This window comes from Protomyctophum bolini (assembly GCF_963924005.1).
Source record: "Protomyctophum bolini genome assembly, chromosome: 7".
Lineage (NCBI taxonomy): Eukaryota > Metazoa > Chordata > Actinopteri > Myctophiformes > Myctophidae > Protomyctophum > Protomyctophum bolini.
This window is the reverse complement of record NC_137868.1, coordinates 41,355,417-41,372,454: the sequence shown is the minus strand read 5'-3', so window position 1 is coordinate 41,372,454 and position 17,038 is coordinate 41,355,417. Positions and strand designations below refer to the sequence as shown.

The following is a 17,038-nucleotide window of genomic DNA, read 5'->3' as shown; positions in this document are numbered from 1 at the left end:
TCAGGATTTAGAGGACATCTTTAGAATCTGATCTCAGGTCAGAATGGGCTAATCCATCTGCACCCCCCCCACCCCCCCCCCACCCCTCTCGCTCTCTCCCGCTCCCTCACCTGCTCTGTTTTGGACACAATACAAGCTCAAAGTATAAGAAAATACATGTTAGGGGGCTAAAAAATAAATAAAACAACATGACTATACCATGCACCGGTGATGTTCTATAATAAAACCACAAACAGCTAAAAAGTTGCAGTATAGACCTCGGTAAAAAAAGTGAATACTGCTTAATGAAGTAGGGATAGTTCATTGTTGCGGCGCTTGTTCTCGGCTCCGTGAAAAAAAAACATTCTGACCTCAATAAGACGGAGGATGAAGTTTCTCATGTTAAGAGATAAAAAAGTTGGCCTGCTTGTCGAGTGGATTTTTCTTCACAAAAGGTTTTACCGGAGATATTTTTCCAATGGCATAACCGGCGATGAACGGTGATCAATCAATCTCAAACTGTTTCATACATCATTTCAACAATCTATAACTCTCAAAGTGCAGCGTCCCGACGAATCACGAAAAGCAATTTCCAAATCATAAAACGAGGCCGTTAAAGACAATTTGGAGTGCATTGTTTCCTATTACAAGAATATGAGGATTGAGGTCACGGTTTATACAAAAATAGAAGTAAAACATGATGTATATATATATATATATATATCTTTTGGTTTTTTTATCTTCCTGCTTCTAAAATAGGCCCAACATCAACTCATCACATTTCGAAGGCAGGAAATCCAAACCATATGAAGCATAAAACATTAACCCATTCTGAACGGGAACCCATTTTGGTGTTAGCACTATGTCATGCTTTAGCTATTGAAAAATAGCAGATCTACAAGCTCATAGCGTGCCACCGAGTGGCGCGCTACGAGCTTGTAGGTCTGCTATTTTTTGAAAAAATCGAAGAACGACTGACATTTTTTTAAATCTGATCTCAGGTCAGAATGGGGTTAATCAGACCAGTGTGTGTCCTAGTGGAAACCTCGTATGAATCTGATCTCAGGTCAGAATGGGTTAAAACATGGCCCCTGCGCATTACTGTATGCCTGAGCTGAATTGTCCAATAAGCTTTCACACTTCAAATTGTCAGCGCTCAACGCCCTTTCTCCCTTTTCGGGCATTTGGCTCTCATTTGATACATAGATGTTTTAGTTTAGCTGGAGGAAATTTGGTTACATTTTACATTAACTAAGTCCCGATGTTGAAGGAGACGAGAGCGGAGAGGTGGTGCCGGGGAGGGTTAGGATTAGGGACCGGGAGTTTGGTTTCAGGGGGGGGGGGGGGGAGGAGGGGGGATGAGGGGGGGGGGGGGACGACACGAACTCTCCAGGTAGACCCCACATATTAAGATTTTAATCCATTCTGGGCGGGAACCACTTTTTTTGGTGTTGTGTTATTATCACACGTTGGGCATTATGTTATGCTTTAGCTATTGGAAAATAGCAGATCTACAAGCTCGTAGCGCGGCACCGAGTGCCGCGCTACGAGCTTGTAGGTCTGCTACTTTTGAAAGATCGTGAAAGTGTGCAGGTGCAAATCTTCTCGGAGCGAACGTTTTTTAACTAAAATCTTTGCTTCTGGAAGGAACAGCATATTTTCAGATGCATGGGGGGGGGTCGGTCGGCGGTCAAATACATAAATATGAATATTGGGGGTCCTTGAAATGAAATATAGTTTGAGCACCACACTGACATATAGAAACAACTTCAGAAAAAACTGTCATGTCTTAGAAGACATTTGCATAGAATCAAACTCTGGTCTAAATGGGTTAAACAATATGGTGACGAGAGAGAGAGAGAGAGAGAGAGAGAGAGAGAGAGAGAGAGAGAGAGAGAGCGCGCAAACGGCGGAGGGGAGGGGAGGGGAGGGGAGGGAGGGAGGGTTTAAAGGCATTCGGGGTTAACAAGCAAGCACAAACTTGTGCGGAAAAACGTCTCAAATGGTCTGGTTGGGTTGGCTGCAGGCCTGCCTGCGTGCATGCGTGCGTGCGCCTCCGGCCCGGGAAACTTTCAACAACAGCCCTGTGAGTTTGGAGTTCAAGGTTGGGATCACGACGGGCCCTGAGGGCGCCAAACCGACCCCAACGTTCTCCCCCCCTCTAAATAGCAGATCTACAACCGCGTAGCGAGCCACCGAGTGGCGCGCTACGAGCTTGTAGATCTGCTATTTAGAGATGTGTGCTGCTGAGACGGGCGTCCACCTGAACGCATGTCACGTCATGCAGCGTGCGTTTGATTTTTAGTCAGTTTTAGTCGTATAGTTTTCATTTAGTTACATTTTAGCCACCTGGAATGTTTTAGTGTTTTAGTCTAGTTTTAGTCGACTAAATGTCATACGATTTTAGTCGACTAAATCTACAGTCGGTTTAGTCGACTGAGACGTATTTTTCGCGGGCCTTTGATGCCCTCGTAATGACTGATTTTACAAATAGCAGATCTATACAAGCTCACAGCGCGTTGCGGGTCTGATATTTTCAGCATGCAACCAAGTGCATGGTAAAGTGACTTGTGTCTTACTATCTTTCACTTTATATACTGGATCTCTTGTCCGCTATATAGTCCCTTTCCTAACATTTTAGTCTAGTTTTTATTTACTGACGAAATTGTCAATATACATTTAGTCTCAGCGTTAGTCATCATAGCTTAGTTTTCATGTAGTTTCCAGGGCTGTGAGAGGTTAGCTGTCAACCCCTGACACGACGTCACCCCGTTCCCCCGGAATTCACAACAAACACAGAGATGGCCCCTTCATAAGTGTCACATGTGGCAACACTCGGACGAAATAGTCTCAATATGGCAATCGATAACAAGGTATACACACTGTTACTCTCAAGCTTGTTCCACAAACGGAGGAGAAAAAGAGTTTCAAAAGATCGTACTGTTTCGACGTATAGACTGCTATTAACTCATTTAGGCCTGACGTCTTGTTTCTGTATCAGTGGTGCTCCATATTTCATGTCAAGGACCCAAAAATGATATGTAATTGGCCCAATCGACCCAAATATGTTGGCTAAAATGTGTTATTCCGGGAACCCCTCATGAAGCAAAGATTTTAGTTAAAAAACGTTTGCTCTGAAAGAATATATATATTCAAAGATTTGCACCACATTTTCACGATTTAAGCGCTACGAGCTTGTAGATCTGCTATTTTAAAGGGGGTTCCCGCCCAGAATGGGTTATCAGAGGATCAGGAACAGATATAGAAACCCTCAAGACGTCTCAAAATGAAACGGACATTTCAAGTCAAGTTGCTGACCAAGTGGACCTGCTTATCGCATGAATTATTGATATAGTATATAGCCTTGACTGCATGTCATTTGAGCACCTGATTCAAATCGCCACTGTCTCTCCCAGCGCACGCACGCAAACAAAACGTTAAAATGAATATGGATTGTGGATCACATTCCAGACATTGCAAACAAAAGCAGAGAGGTATATATACAGGCCAGGCGCCACCTGAAGCTTCGAGTGGAACATTCATTAACTTCTGGAAACGTCAAATTTATATCCTAAACCGTTGTGGTCTATATAGTGACACGGCTATAGCGACAATACAGACTCACTGAATGTTCGGTCTGTCTGTTATTGCCTTGTCAAAAAGAAGGTTTGTGAAATGACAAGAAAAACATAATTCTCTTGTCATATTTTGTGAACACATTTTGAGTGGGAACCCCTTTCTGTGTTTCAAGCATTCTGTTCTCTACTTTAGCTATTTTTGAAAAGTTGTGAAAATGTCTTTGAATATATATTTCAGAGCGAACATTTTTAACTAAAATATTGGCTTCAGGGGAGGTCCCTGGAACTACATATTTGAGATGGGGGTCCGCGGCCCAATAGAGATAATTCTGGGGGTCCTTGACATGAAAAAGGTTGAGCACCACTGACATAGAAACAAGTTTTTTATGAGAAAGAAATTAGGATTTAGAAGCCTTTTTTTAATCGACCTCAGTCCAAAATGGGTTAAAGTCACAGCGATGGTAAATAACATAAATGAACACAGAGGAGTTATAGCTGCATTCTATACAAAAAGCAATTAAATGTTGGACCCGGGCGGTTATATATAGCGTATAGACGTCTGGGCACCTTATAGGCTGCTAATCCAGCCTGACAGCGTGCCGCGGGTTCGAATCCCGATCCCTGACGACGTTTGCTGCTTGTCACTCCCCATCTCTCTCTCTCTCTCTCCCCTTTCCTGTCAGTCTAATGTCTAAAAATGTAAATGTCTTTCTTATACGATGAGACTTTTTGCAAAGAATAATGAATGACTTCTGTGAACTGTATAGTAGGCCTAAAGGCTACATAAACTTTCTGTGTTTAATAGAGACTAGATGACAAACTCTACTCAACCTTTCTGTGAAATGCATATTCCTAAAATTAAGTGTGTAGAATATTGTCTAAAAGAAAGTACAAACTTATTCTATATTATTATTATTATTATTATTTAATTTATAAGTGTTGAACTATAATTAATCAGTCCAGTGAACTTATTACCATCAGATATCGAGCTCTATACTCCTGGCATGAGCAACACCAATTTTATTAGTGACAAAAACATTAAATAAACACTATAACTGAGTGTCCAAAAAGCAGTGTGCTGAAACAAGTGGTCATTTATATAGCCTCTATACAAACTGAATGGTGCTGCGCGCCATGACTGTCACATCATAACATGGCTAAAAACATCATGACAGCTTTACCAAAACATTAAAACACCTCTCTTTTTCAACCACAATAAGTGCGCCTCGTCAGCACAACATAATGATATAACTCCCCGGAAAAAAAAACGCTCAACATCTCGGGCGCTCTTAATCAAATATCGACCCGGCCTGCAGAATCATGACGTAATGTTTGGGGTATTATTATACATTCCTCTCTTCCAAGAAAGAGAAAAGGGGAGAAGTATACATCAATTTGCAAATCAACCGCGTCCGGGGGGAAGCAACATGTTTTTATTTTTTATTTTGTTGTAATTAAGCCGTGCTGATATATGGCTTGTAATTTTGTAAACCGCATGCCATATCCATCCATCCATGATCCATCCATCCATCCATCCCCGTATTATATTGCAGCCTTATAACAGCAGCCGGCTCCGGCTATCCGCGGATGGGACAGCCATGCAGCCCCGGACAGGACAGGACAGGACAGTCACAGGACAGTCACAGGGATGGATAACAATGACGCACGGCCGGGGGGGGGGGGGGGCGAAACGCGGAGCTTTTTCTCGGCCAATTTGAGACGCCAAAATCCAAAATCCACGCGTGTGATCATTTAAGGCTAATTAAACCGCGCTTTTTTTCTCTCTCTCTCCCTCATTTTTGACGCTTGACTTTTTGGAGTTAAATTCCTGCAGCCAGGCGCTGCGTGACACGGTGACAGACAGACTATTATGCGTGGTGCAGACGGGACAGCACTTGACTTGACCAACGAACGAACGAACGAACAGCCGCTCAACTTCCAACAACAGTATAGACAGACTAGCAGAGAGAGACAAGCAGCCCAGCGCAGGGACAGTTTACTGGACCCGGAGCGACATGACCAGACAATTGATCACAACTGTTAAGATTTATGGTGAATAAAGGCGAGCGAGCGCTCAGCGTTTTGAAGAAGTCATCTAATAAAAAATAAAGCATGCATGAATAGACTTGAGCAAATGGGAAAAGTCGAGCTCGGAGGAGAGCGCACATGCATGCAACCTCACAGCAGCCCTTGGCGTTTTTTTCTTTTTTTTTTTGTAGCCTATTGTTATCATATTTATGCGAGTTTTTACAACAAGCTGTTGCATCCACACAAAAAAAAGAAACGGAGGGGCAAAAGTCTAACACGCGCTTCAACAACAACAATCTACAAGTGCACATGCATGCATGTTGCACGATGTGGTCTCGTAGGGTGTGTGTATAGTAGAATATATATGGCTTTGAACTCACCAAACAAGTGTAGAAAAAATGGAAGTTGCCTCTGAGCGCAAACCACGTTGGACTGAGGAAAGATTACAATACGTTCTATTTAGAGAAGCATAACGTCACCCCTCCGGGTGACGTCACGTGGATTCCTGAACTTCTAAATCATTGCGGTCCGCCGTACTCTGGAGGAGGGAGGGAGGGAGGGAGGGGCGGAGAGAGAGAGAGAGAGAGCGAGAGGCGGGGTTTAACACACACACACACACACACACACACACACACACACGCACACGCACACGCACACGTCCAGCTCTGCTGGACATGATGGGAGAGGGTGTGGCTGCATATTGTAGACCCAGCTTCCCTATTGACCAATTAGCAAAACCTGCCAGTATACTGCGTTCTCTCTCTCTCTCTCTCTCTCTCTCTCTCTCTCTCTCTCTCTCTCTCTCTCTCTCTCTCTCTCTCTCTCTCTCTCTCTCTCTCTCTCTCTCTCTCTCTCTCTCTCTCAGATATCACCAATTTGTAACATATTCACGATTTCACCTCAATGGCTGCTGCTCCTGCTTCTAATATATAATCCTGACCTATCCTGTAATAATCCTTCAGTTTTCCCACGAGAACATGTTGCAGGACAGCCGTTATAATTGCAGCTCATCCAAGATTATGTATTTAAAGCTTTATAAACACGGACGTCTTATACACTCTTGCAACAAGAATTGAAAAGAAAATAAATACATGTGTTTATTTATCTCCCCCATATGTGTGTGTGAGTGTGCACGGCGCGCACATGCATGCGTATGTGCGTGTGTGCATGCATTTATGTGTGCGCATGTGTGTGTGTGTGTGTGTGTGTGTGTGTGTGTGTGTGCTAGCCTAGGCTAATAAGAAAACGTGCTATCTTCTTTCTTTCCTCTGTTACTAATAAATAATGGAGCTGCTGGTCTATGTAAATAAGTAATCGGTGGCATCATATTGACCTCTAAATGTTGGATTTAGAGAGATGCAGTTACAGACGCAGAGAAGTGAACGATGTATTTGACGAGGAGAGAGAGAGAGAGAGAGAGAGAGAGAGAGAGGGGGGGGGGGGGGGTCATTCGAAGCCGAGGATTATCAAAAGGTCAGACTATATAGCATCAGCCCTTTATCCATGATGCAGCTCTGAACCGCAGTCAAACAGAGTCTAACTTGTCAACTAAGTTGGGATACGCTACTATCTACACTACTGTCTGTCTGTCTGTCTGTCTGTCTGTCTGTCTGTCCATCCATCACTGGTCCAACCAACCAACTGACCAGTCAGTCAGTCAGTCAGTCAGTCAGTCAGTCAGTCAGACAGACAGACAGACAGACAGACAGACAGACAGACAGACAGACAGACAGACAGACAGACAGACAGACAGACAGACAGACAGACAGACAGACAGACAGACAGACAGACAGACAGACAGACAGACAACAAACAAAAATATCTATAGCTCTGTCAAATTGTCAATCCATCTGAAACTTGCCTTAGCAAACATTTCCAGCCAAAGTCAATTCCATAAACTGTGAAATAGATAAGTAAGCTACAGTGTAATAGTGGAACTTTCTACACAAGTCATAATATAATAAATCTGCTGCATGTGGAGCAGGTGTAGGTAGCTGACTCTGCAGGTCGTGAATATTGCGTCCGTATAGGAGACCATTTCCCCCAAAAATCGTCTTGTGATTGCCTGGCAGGGAGTTCATTTGTACCTCACACTGACACAAGTGGTTATATATATGCCTAAACCTAACCTCACAAATACTATGCCTAAGTCTAACCAAAACCTAGCCACAATATTGGCTGACTGGATATAGTGCGTGGACCGCATGGCTGCAGTGTCCCCATGGTTTGCCACTTCCATGTCGTTCCTCCTCTCAACAATCACATTCCTGCAGTCTCTCTGCGTCCGGGGACCTCCAGGGGGTCCTTGAGGGGGGTCCCAGTAGGGGGTCCCCAGCTAAAATGTGTTAACCCATTCAGGCCTGAAGTCAAACGAACACACTTTTTTTTCAATAATGTTTAGTTTTCAATGTTGCACACACTTAAAATATTGACATTTTAACGGTAATATCGTATATCGTATCGATGTCACAATATTTGGCATGAACACAGAGATATTATACATTTTGTCCATATATCGTGCGGCCGAACCATACTTCCAGAGGGGAGGAAACGCCATGCATGCCCAGGCCAGGCCAGGGCCATGATGCCCCATGCGTGTGACCCGCTGGCGGGTGCCGTCTGGCCGCCGTGCACAGACAGCGCTATAGCCAAGCTGTCCTGATCCAGGGTACCAGCAGGGATTAACCCATTAGGCCTGACGTCGAAGTTTTGACAGAAATTCTGACAGTTTTCTGAAACACCCCATGTTGTTGCTGTATCAGTGGTGCTCAATATTTCATGTCAATCAAGGTCCCCAAAAAGTATATGTAATTGGCCACCACGACCCCACCCCCCCCCCCCCTCATCTGAAAATATGTTGTTCCAGGGACCTCCCCAGTATAGCAAAGATTTGAGTTAAACACTCTGTATAACAATATATATATATATATATTCAAAGATTCCAGGCACATTATCCTGATTTTTCAAAAATAGCAGATCTACAAGTTCATAGCGCGGCACTGATGAGCTTGTAGATCTGCTATTTTTCAATAGCGTAATGCTTTAAAACACCTAAAGGGGTTCCCGCCCATGAGGGATTAATGACGACACCTCCCTCACCCAGTGAGAGATGTTTACCACTGGTCTGACTTCTCCATCATCACCACACACACACACACACACACACTAACGCCAAATTTATACGACAGGGGGGGGGGGTGTCACGGGACGGAAACAGCCGATCTATAAGCTCACGACGTGTCTCGGATGCGACGCGTCGTGAGCTTACAGATCTGCTATATTCTAGGTCTCGGGCGACGCCGTATATAGTACGGCGGTGGCGGCGGGGGGGTCATAAATTAGACATAAGAGCTCCTAGTGACTGCGACAATAATGCAGGGGCTGAGAGGCAGCCACCCATAACTCAGGAGGTTTCCTCCTCCGCCTCTGTCCTTTAACCCATTCTGACCTGAGATCAGATTCATACGAGGTTTTACACTGGACACACACTGGTCTGATTAACCCATTCTGACCTGAGATCAGATTCTAAAAATGTCAGTCGTTCTTCGATTTTTCAAAAATAGCAGACCTACAAGCTCGTAGCGCGCCACTCGGTGGCGCGCTATGAGCTTGTAGGTCTGCTATTTTTCAATAGCTAAAGCATAACATGATGCTGACACCAAAATGGGTGCCCGGTCAGAATGGGTTAAAACGCTGAGCTTTAATCAACGTTTATGACATGCTTTTGTCTCTTTATTGCCAATAATATTTCAGAACCCAATCCCAAACATTATGTTCCCGGTGGAGCGGTGGAACTATTAAGGGGGGGGCGAAAGAGCCGACACAGTTTGAGGTCGCCGACCCTCACTAAAGGGAGAGAGAACTCGATCTATATTATCCCATATTGGGCGGGGACCCCTTTCGGTGCTATTGAAAAATAGCAGATCTACAAGCTCGTAGCGCGCCACCGAGTGGCGCGCTACGAGCTTGTATAGGTCTGCTATTTTTTGAAAAATCGAAGAACGACTGACATAGAAACATGGCTTTTTCAGAAAACTGTCGGGATTTAGAAGACATTTCTTGAGTCTGATCTCTGTCAAAATGGGTTATTATAACAAAGCTTTTACTATTCCACGGCCTTTTTGTGGAACAAGATCACCTTGGAGTAAAAGAAAGACACTATATATAGGCTGCCACTGATGACTGCTTTAAGTTGAAGAGAGCCAAATAGGAAAACTTTATACACACTAAACAGAAATGCAGGTGCTAAATAGCACCACAACCGGGTTATTTATCTGCAATAACATATAGGGGAACTTATGTTGGCGTAATTTAGAAGCATTAGAAATGTGGAGTGTGTACGGATGAAGATGCAATGCTGACAGGCGCCACATTTTTACGATTTGATCTGCTATTTTTCAATAGCTAAAGTACAACATAATGCTTAAAACAACCAAAAAGGGGTTCCCGTCCAGAATGGTTCGTGTGTGATCCTTAGGAAATACACAATATTTTAAAGAAGTATTTTTTTTTGTTCTTTCCCCTAACTAACAACTACCTAAACTAAAATGAAATGAAATAAACTGAAGAACCAGTAAGAATTCTACGGAACCATATACGAGGGGTTTAACAGGTTCTTTGCACAGCAGCTGTGCTACATACAGTATACTGTATATGACCCCAAAGAACCGCCATTGTTTTGTGTGTAATGAGTAAATCATTTATCTTGTTGTTGTTGTTGCTTTGGCTGAATAAAGAAATCCATTTGGAAAGATATCTTGGCAGTGAACGTATACGTTCGAAGCTGGAAACTAAGCTCTGTTTGATCATGCAGATGGATGGAATGTGTTGCCGTCTCTCTTCTATACCTAAGAGCGGGAGGAGATGATTGTGCCTGCAGGGATGGAAACGTTGAGCTATTGGGAGTTTTATGTAACGCTGCAGCCTGCAGAGGGGCCGTGGTCTTCTTCACCACCGCACCCTGACATGGGCAGGGCGAGGGAAGATAGACTGTATACCCGTTTAACACGTTCTGACCCGAGATCAGATTCTAAAAAATGTCTTCTAACATCCAGACAGTTTTCCATTCTGACCTGAGATCAGATTCTAAAAATGTCTTCTATGTCAGTCGCTCTTCGATTTTTTCAAAAATAGCAGAACTACAAGCTCATAGCGCGCCACTCGGTGGCGCGCTATGAGCTTGTAGATCTGCTATTTTTCAATAGCTAAAGCATAACATAATGCTAACACCAAAAGGGGTTCCCGGCCCAGAATGGGTTAAAACACTTTTAACCTCCCATATGATCCACTCCACCGTGGAGACCATTCCGTGTTTTAAGATACACCTCAGACTTGTTCCTTTTTAATGTCAGGAAATATCCCTGAAGAGTTTCTAATACGTGACAAATGTTTAAATCAAGATGATCCTCTTAGCAACAAGTAGGAAAGAAAGCGATCACACGACGCTGGTACCAACCGACGAAAGAACATCGGATGGACATTACTGAGGAACTGTATATGTCATGGAAAAACTAACATTCATACTTAAGACTATACAAGAGGATAAGTTAAAAGTGCAGGATCTCTTCATCCAGCCTATTGACAATGTACGAGGAATTCAATGAATGTATAACCTGTAATAATGAAAAAATGCAGCCTTTTTTTCTTTTCGTTTTGTTTTGGTCTCCTCGCTTTGTTTTTTTCCTTTTTCTTTTTTCTTTCCTGTTTGTTGTCATTGTCTTTTTTTCCCCCCTCGATAAATCTTACCCTCACGGGGCTTAAATGTAACGCCCAAGAAGTGCACATGCGTTCGTGTCACAGAGACATTCTGGCATATCTCTCCCATCAGATGAAAGCCACACAAAGGGGAACAGGGGAAAACAAACAAAACGTGTGTTGTCTTTTAACCCATTCTGACCTGAGATCAGATTCATACGAGGTTTCCACTGGACACACACTGGTCTGATGAACCCATTCTGACCTGAGATCAGATTCTAAAAATGTCAGTCGCTCTTCGATTTTTCAAAAACAGCTGACCTACAAGCTCGTAGCGCGCCACTCGGTGGCGCGCTATGAGCTTGTAGATCTGCTATTTTTCAATAGCTAAAGCATGAGATGATGCTAAAAGCAAAATGGGTTCCCGTTCAGAATGGGTTAAATGGCTTAGGGGACTCAGTCAAAGAAAGAACCTCCCAATCTGTAATTGATAATGTTTTCATACATCACACTATCATAATTAACTCAATCTGAGAGCTTTGTTTTTCCACATAACTCTCTACTAGGATTGTGTTTCCCCCGCGGTGAGGTTATTGCCGTTATAGCCTTTATATCTTCCAGATTTACGGGGCCGTTTCAGCGTAGGTCTGCGAGCTCTGCTGATCATGCTAAACATGCTAGATTTGCAATTGACAAATAAACACTATAACGACTTCAACCGGGAATAAATATTGGATCGGTCAGGGTACTCTATATTGGACCTGGAAAATATCACCGTTGCTTGCTTTGATGGGGTCAAATGAACCACTTAAACTCCATTCACGGAGTCCCCCAGGGGTATACTATATACCAGGCACCCATCTTTTTTCCCCCCCCTCACTAAAGCAAATCTCTTCACTGAAAATAGCCAGTCTACTCTACACTTGTATAGCCCGCAGCTCTTTTCACAGAGTATTCACCCCCGGAATAGTAGGGATGCTATGGGGAATAGGGATGTGGTTAATTTGACCAATAAAAACAAAGTAGAGGGGAAAAGAGCGCTTGCCCCGAGGGAACCCTGAGGGACTCCGCTCCGACGAAAGGGTTTAAGTGCTTAAGGGACTTGTATAATTTGTTTCGTTTAGTATAGTAACCATATAACTTAGTTGACTCTAGCACGGAGGGCCTGTTGTTGAACGGTAAAATGGGACTGCATCTACAGTATATAGCGCCTTTTCTCCAAAGCGTTCTATACAATGTATTTCACAATGACCCGTTCGCACGTGGAAGAGGAACACACACACGGCACTAACCTCGTCGGGATAAGTTGAGGGTTGTCGTCTTGCTCAAGGAGACTTTGACCCCGAAGCCATGGAGGAGCCTGCAGGGGTCAAAATGGGACCCTCCACTCCAGGGATCGAACCGGGGACCTTTCCGATTCCATGACGCCCGCTCGACCTCCTGATCCACGCAGGCTCTCAGGACAGATCCTGCAACAAAAAAAAAGTCACACCCGTGTGAACTGAGTGGTGCAACTCCCCTTCCCTCCCCCCCTCCTCTTCTCTCCTCTCTCTCTCTCATTAGCAGGCAACAGTGCAGCACTAATACTATCTCTCTGTTTCTGGTACAACAGCGCCCCTACTGGTACTCATAGTCATACTGGTGCTCATTAACGTCACATAGGTGAACAACACATAGGTGAACACGGACATTGCTGTTCCTTGGAGTGGTTGCACCACTCCATTTTTTTTAATAATAATGCAAATGGGTTCCCTGATTGCTGCCCACCACCTCACTGTACATACAGTACAAGTGACTGGGTACATGAAAGGGGGGGGTACAGTATAATGTTGTCAATTACCTGAAGCTTCGTAAAAATATGTATAGCACACAGGTCGCCAATCCTGCGATTAAAACAACCTATTTGGTCTTTGATCTTTTAGGGCAGAAAAAAATCACACACATGGGGGGGGGGGGGGGGGGGGGGGGGGCTATTACCTCATCTGCTTTTATGGCCCCATAACGAATCGAACGGTTGTGATTAGTAGCAGCTTTATACTCGTCAAGAAACGACCGTCGATAAATAACCCCGCGGGGGCGACAGGCCGATGCCAACATTTCAAAATGAAAAGCGCTTTTGCTTCTCGACTCACTCAAACACAGGGGTTGAGCGTGATGTCATGCTCTGCTCTCTCTCTCTCTCTCTCTCTCTCTCTCTCTCCATCATCCTTGGAAAATGGCTTTACCAGCGTTGCCTGGACTGATCTGGGCCGGCCTGGGCTGGGTCCGCTCTGAGGAACCTATTACACCACCGAGTGGGCATTGGGCCCAACGCGGCTCTCCCATGCCCAGGACATGTGAAAGGGAAACTAACTGGAGAGATTAACCCACTTAGACCTGGGAACGATTCTACAAATCAATGTCTTTCAAAATCCTGACAGTTTTCTGAAAAACCTCATGTTTCTACGTGTCAGTCGTTCTCAAACCTTTTCATGTCAAGGAGGAGCCCCGAGAATATATGTAATTGGCCGCCGACCCCCCATCTGAAAATATGTAGCTCCAGAGACCTCCCCCAGAAGCAAAGATTTGAGTTACAAACGTTCGCTCTGAAAGAATATATTCCAAATTTGCGCCACATTAGCTGAGGTGTAACATAATGCTTACACCAAACCAAAAGGGGTTCCCGTACTAAATGGGTTAAGAGTTCAGTCGAAAAGCTGAAGAAGAAAGAAAATATTATATATATATGACAGCTTATATGGGAGGGGAAAGTGAGTGTGGCTTTGACTGCTGGCTTTGTTACTCCAATAATACTACATGCGGTCGCAACACCACTTACACTATGGAAATGTGACCTTTTTTCTGTATGTTTTGTATATATTTTGGTCTGAACAAGTCACCACAACCTTACCTGTATACATGAAATGTTACGTGGAAAAATAACTATATTATATAATATACTACTTATACACAACACATGGAAAAGGGATTAGCGTGTTTAACTTTTTTTTGCATTCGCTGTGAGGTTTCCCCAAGTTTCCCTGTGTAATATTATGTGTACTTAATGTGTAGTCACGTATTTGTACTGTGTGTGTGTGTGTGTGTGTGTGTGTGTGTGTGTGTGTGTGTGTGTGTGTGTGTGTGTGTGTGTGTGTGTGTGTAGTGTAGGTTTTCCATATGACCATGTATGTACCATCCAAAATGTAATAGCCGGTGGCTAAAACATGTTTACTCTATGATGCAGGATCTCAGAATGAAATCTTACCTCTGATTGGGTGATCCATAGAAATAACCATCATGTGAGCGTCGTCAGGCCTCGCTTTTTGCAGGCGGCTGCACCTGCAGTGAGGCAGAGCAGTATAAAGTTAAAACATTACAGTGAGGGAGAAAGATTGAACATTATTTAATGTACTGTACAGCGGTGCCCGCTGGGCACTGGCCTACTTGGAAATGAATGCCCCCCACACAGATATTATGTCTGTGTCCCTTTTATGACCATATATGGAGTTATTTGTCAGGCATGGCCAAATCTATCATCATTCTGACGTCTATGCAGACGTCAGGATGATGTCAGAAAAGGCCAGTTCCATAATAGACAGACAGACAGACAGACAGCTTGTCTAGCAATTAAAATTGCATTTATACTACACAAGTAGACCAATACTAAGCACACACACACACACACACACACACACACACACACACACACACACACACACACACACACACACACACACACACACACACAGGCAGAAACCTCGGTCACAATCATCTTCATGGTGATGATGTCAAGGATTAACAGTGTGTCAAACAGTCAGTGGTGGAAAAAAAAAACCATACACTAACCACTTCAACCCCACAATACAACCATATTATTCTCACAAGGTTGCATAAAATGGGACATTCTGCACAATGAGTACTTTTACTTTTGGTACTTTTGGTACTTTAGCACTTTTACTCAAGTACATTTTTAATTCCTGACTTTAACTTGTAACAGAGTGTTTCTATATTGCAGTGTTGGTACTTTCACTTAAGCAAAAACATTTGAATGCTTATTCCACCACTGCCAAACAGCAATTTAAGGCTGGTTGCATGGCTGCAGGCATGGTTCCCAAAAACCTTCCCAAAAACCTCTGCATGTCAAGGACCCCCAAATTGGCACTCATTAGCCCGCGGACCCCCATGTGAAAAAGATATGCCAGGGACCCCCATAAGAGAAGATTTTTTACGGCTAGCAGTGATTCTTCTAAAGTAACCCGTTACATTTCAAGGACCTCCAGTTTGACATGCATTAGTCTACAGACCTCCATTTAATGGCTTTTTTATTTTCTTATCTCTGAGACCCTAATTTATATTGTAAAATCAATGTTAATTGAACTCTGAGAGTGTACACATGGAACCACATGGTCCATTTGGTTCCATTTGTATCACTCTCAGAGTTACAGACCCATAAGGGTCCATTTGGTTGCAAACTATGCTTCAGAACTCGCTCAAGGACACCCCTGGGGGTCCCCGGACCCCACTTTGGGAACCACTGATTTAAGGTATACCGGATTTAAAAGGCGGTGGACCACAGCATCCACTGAAACTGACCTGAGACCTGAAGTAAGAGGACATTTAATCCCAGATGTAATGTAATGTAAAGCTAAACGATTCAGATGGCTTCTTGACTGTATTATTTATACATAATTCATAAATAATAAGTCATGAAATATTCCTTTCATAGCCTACTATGAGGGGTTCAATAGGCCTAGATCTTATAACATATTAAATCAGTCCAAGTAATCCTGAATTAACAATTAACAACCAAATAGAGACAGTCAAAAGGATAACAGTAAGTTATCTGTTGAACAATACTGCCTCATGGTGGCCAGAAGAAAAAGGTGCATCTTCTAGAACTGTCTGGCCCAGCGATAACCTCTGGAAATAAAACAAAATACTTCCAGTTCCATAGTTACACAACTAATAAGGTTAAATATGATTATTAAAAATGCATTACTTAAATATATCGTATGTGATATAGCCTGTGCTGTGCCATATTCGGACCTGTATACCAGGCTGAACTATACTGCCGCCTAAAATCATCCATGAAGCCAGAATTTTGTGGTGCACGTCTTTACAACTTAACAATAATAGCCTAGCCTACGTTTCGCCCGGGGACATATAGTTACAGTAAAGGCCTACTGAATTGTTTGGATAAACTAGGATATTGCAGTATATCTACTATGGTAAGTGTTTCAAACATTCAACAGGTGATAAAATAATGATGATGATAAACAAACCGTCCACTCTCTCTTCAGTTCTTCATGTATGGTAAATCCCATCGCTCGGGAGGAACGGCCGCCCCTATAGTTCTAATTGGCTAATCAATTATCAGTGATAACAGCTGGTTGGTTGGTCTTCTAATCATCTTCTGTGGGTTGGTTAGAGGTCATGCGGATTGTGGGGGACACAAAACCAAAATGACAGAAATTGTAAAAGCCAGAGAAAATAAATAAATCTTGAGCAGAGACTGCACTACATGATCACAGAGGCAAGTATTGTATTAAAAAACTTTAGTTACTGGTTACTTTGTAGATTTGGATTACATGTTCAACCATTTGAAAATAGCTGATCTAGTACAAGCTCACACTGCATTGTGAGCTTGTAGCTCAGCTGTTTAGAGTACTTTTAATTTTTTTTAAGCCAATACTTGTACTTTTACTCAAGTACTAAATGTTTAGAAATGGGACAAAAAAAATAAACGGAGGCTCTGCAGTATTAATTGCAACATTTACACA

General features: G+C 43.2%; 1 protein-coding gene across 1 annotated transcript in view; it reads right to left on the bottom strand.

Moving 5' to 3' along the window:
- creb5b (cAMP responsive element binding protein 5b) overlaps window positions 1-6,097 on the bottom strand; it is a 73,947-nt gene extending 67,850 nt beyond the window's left edge. Inside the window, exon 1 of the mRNA XM_080768332.1 lies at window positions 5,966-6,097. The gene's annotated coding sequence lies outside the window, so the exon portion shown is untranslated. The remainder of the gene's footprint in view (window positions 1-5,965) is intronic.
- Between the last annotated feature and the right edge of the window lie 10,941 nt (window positions 6,098-17,038).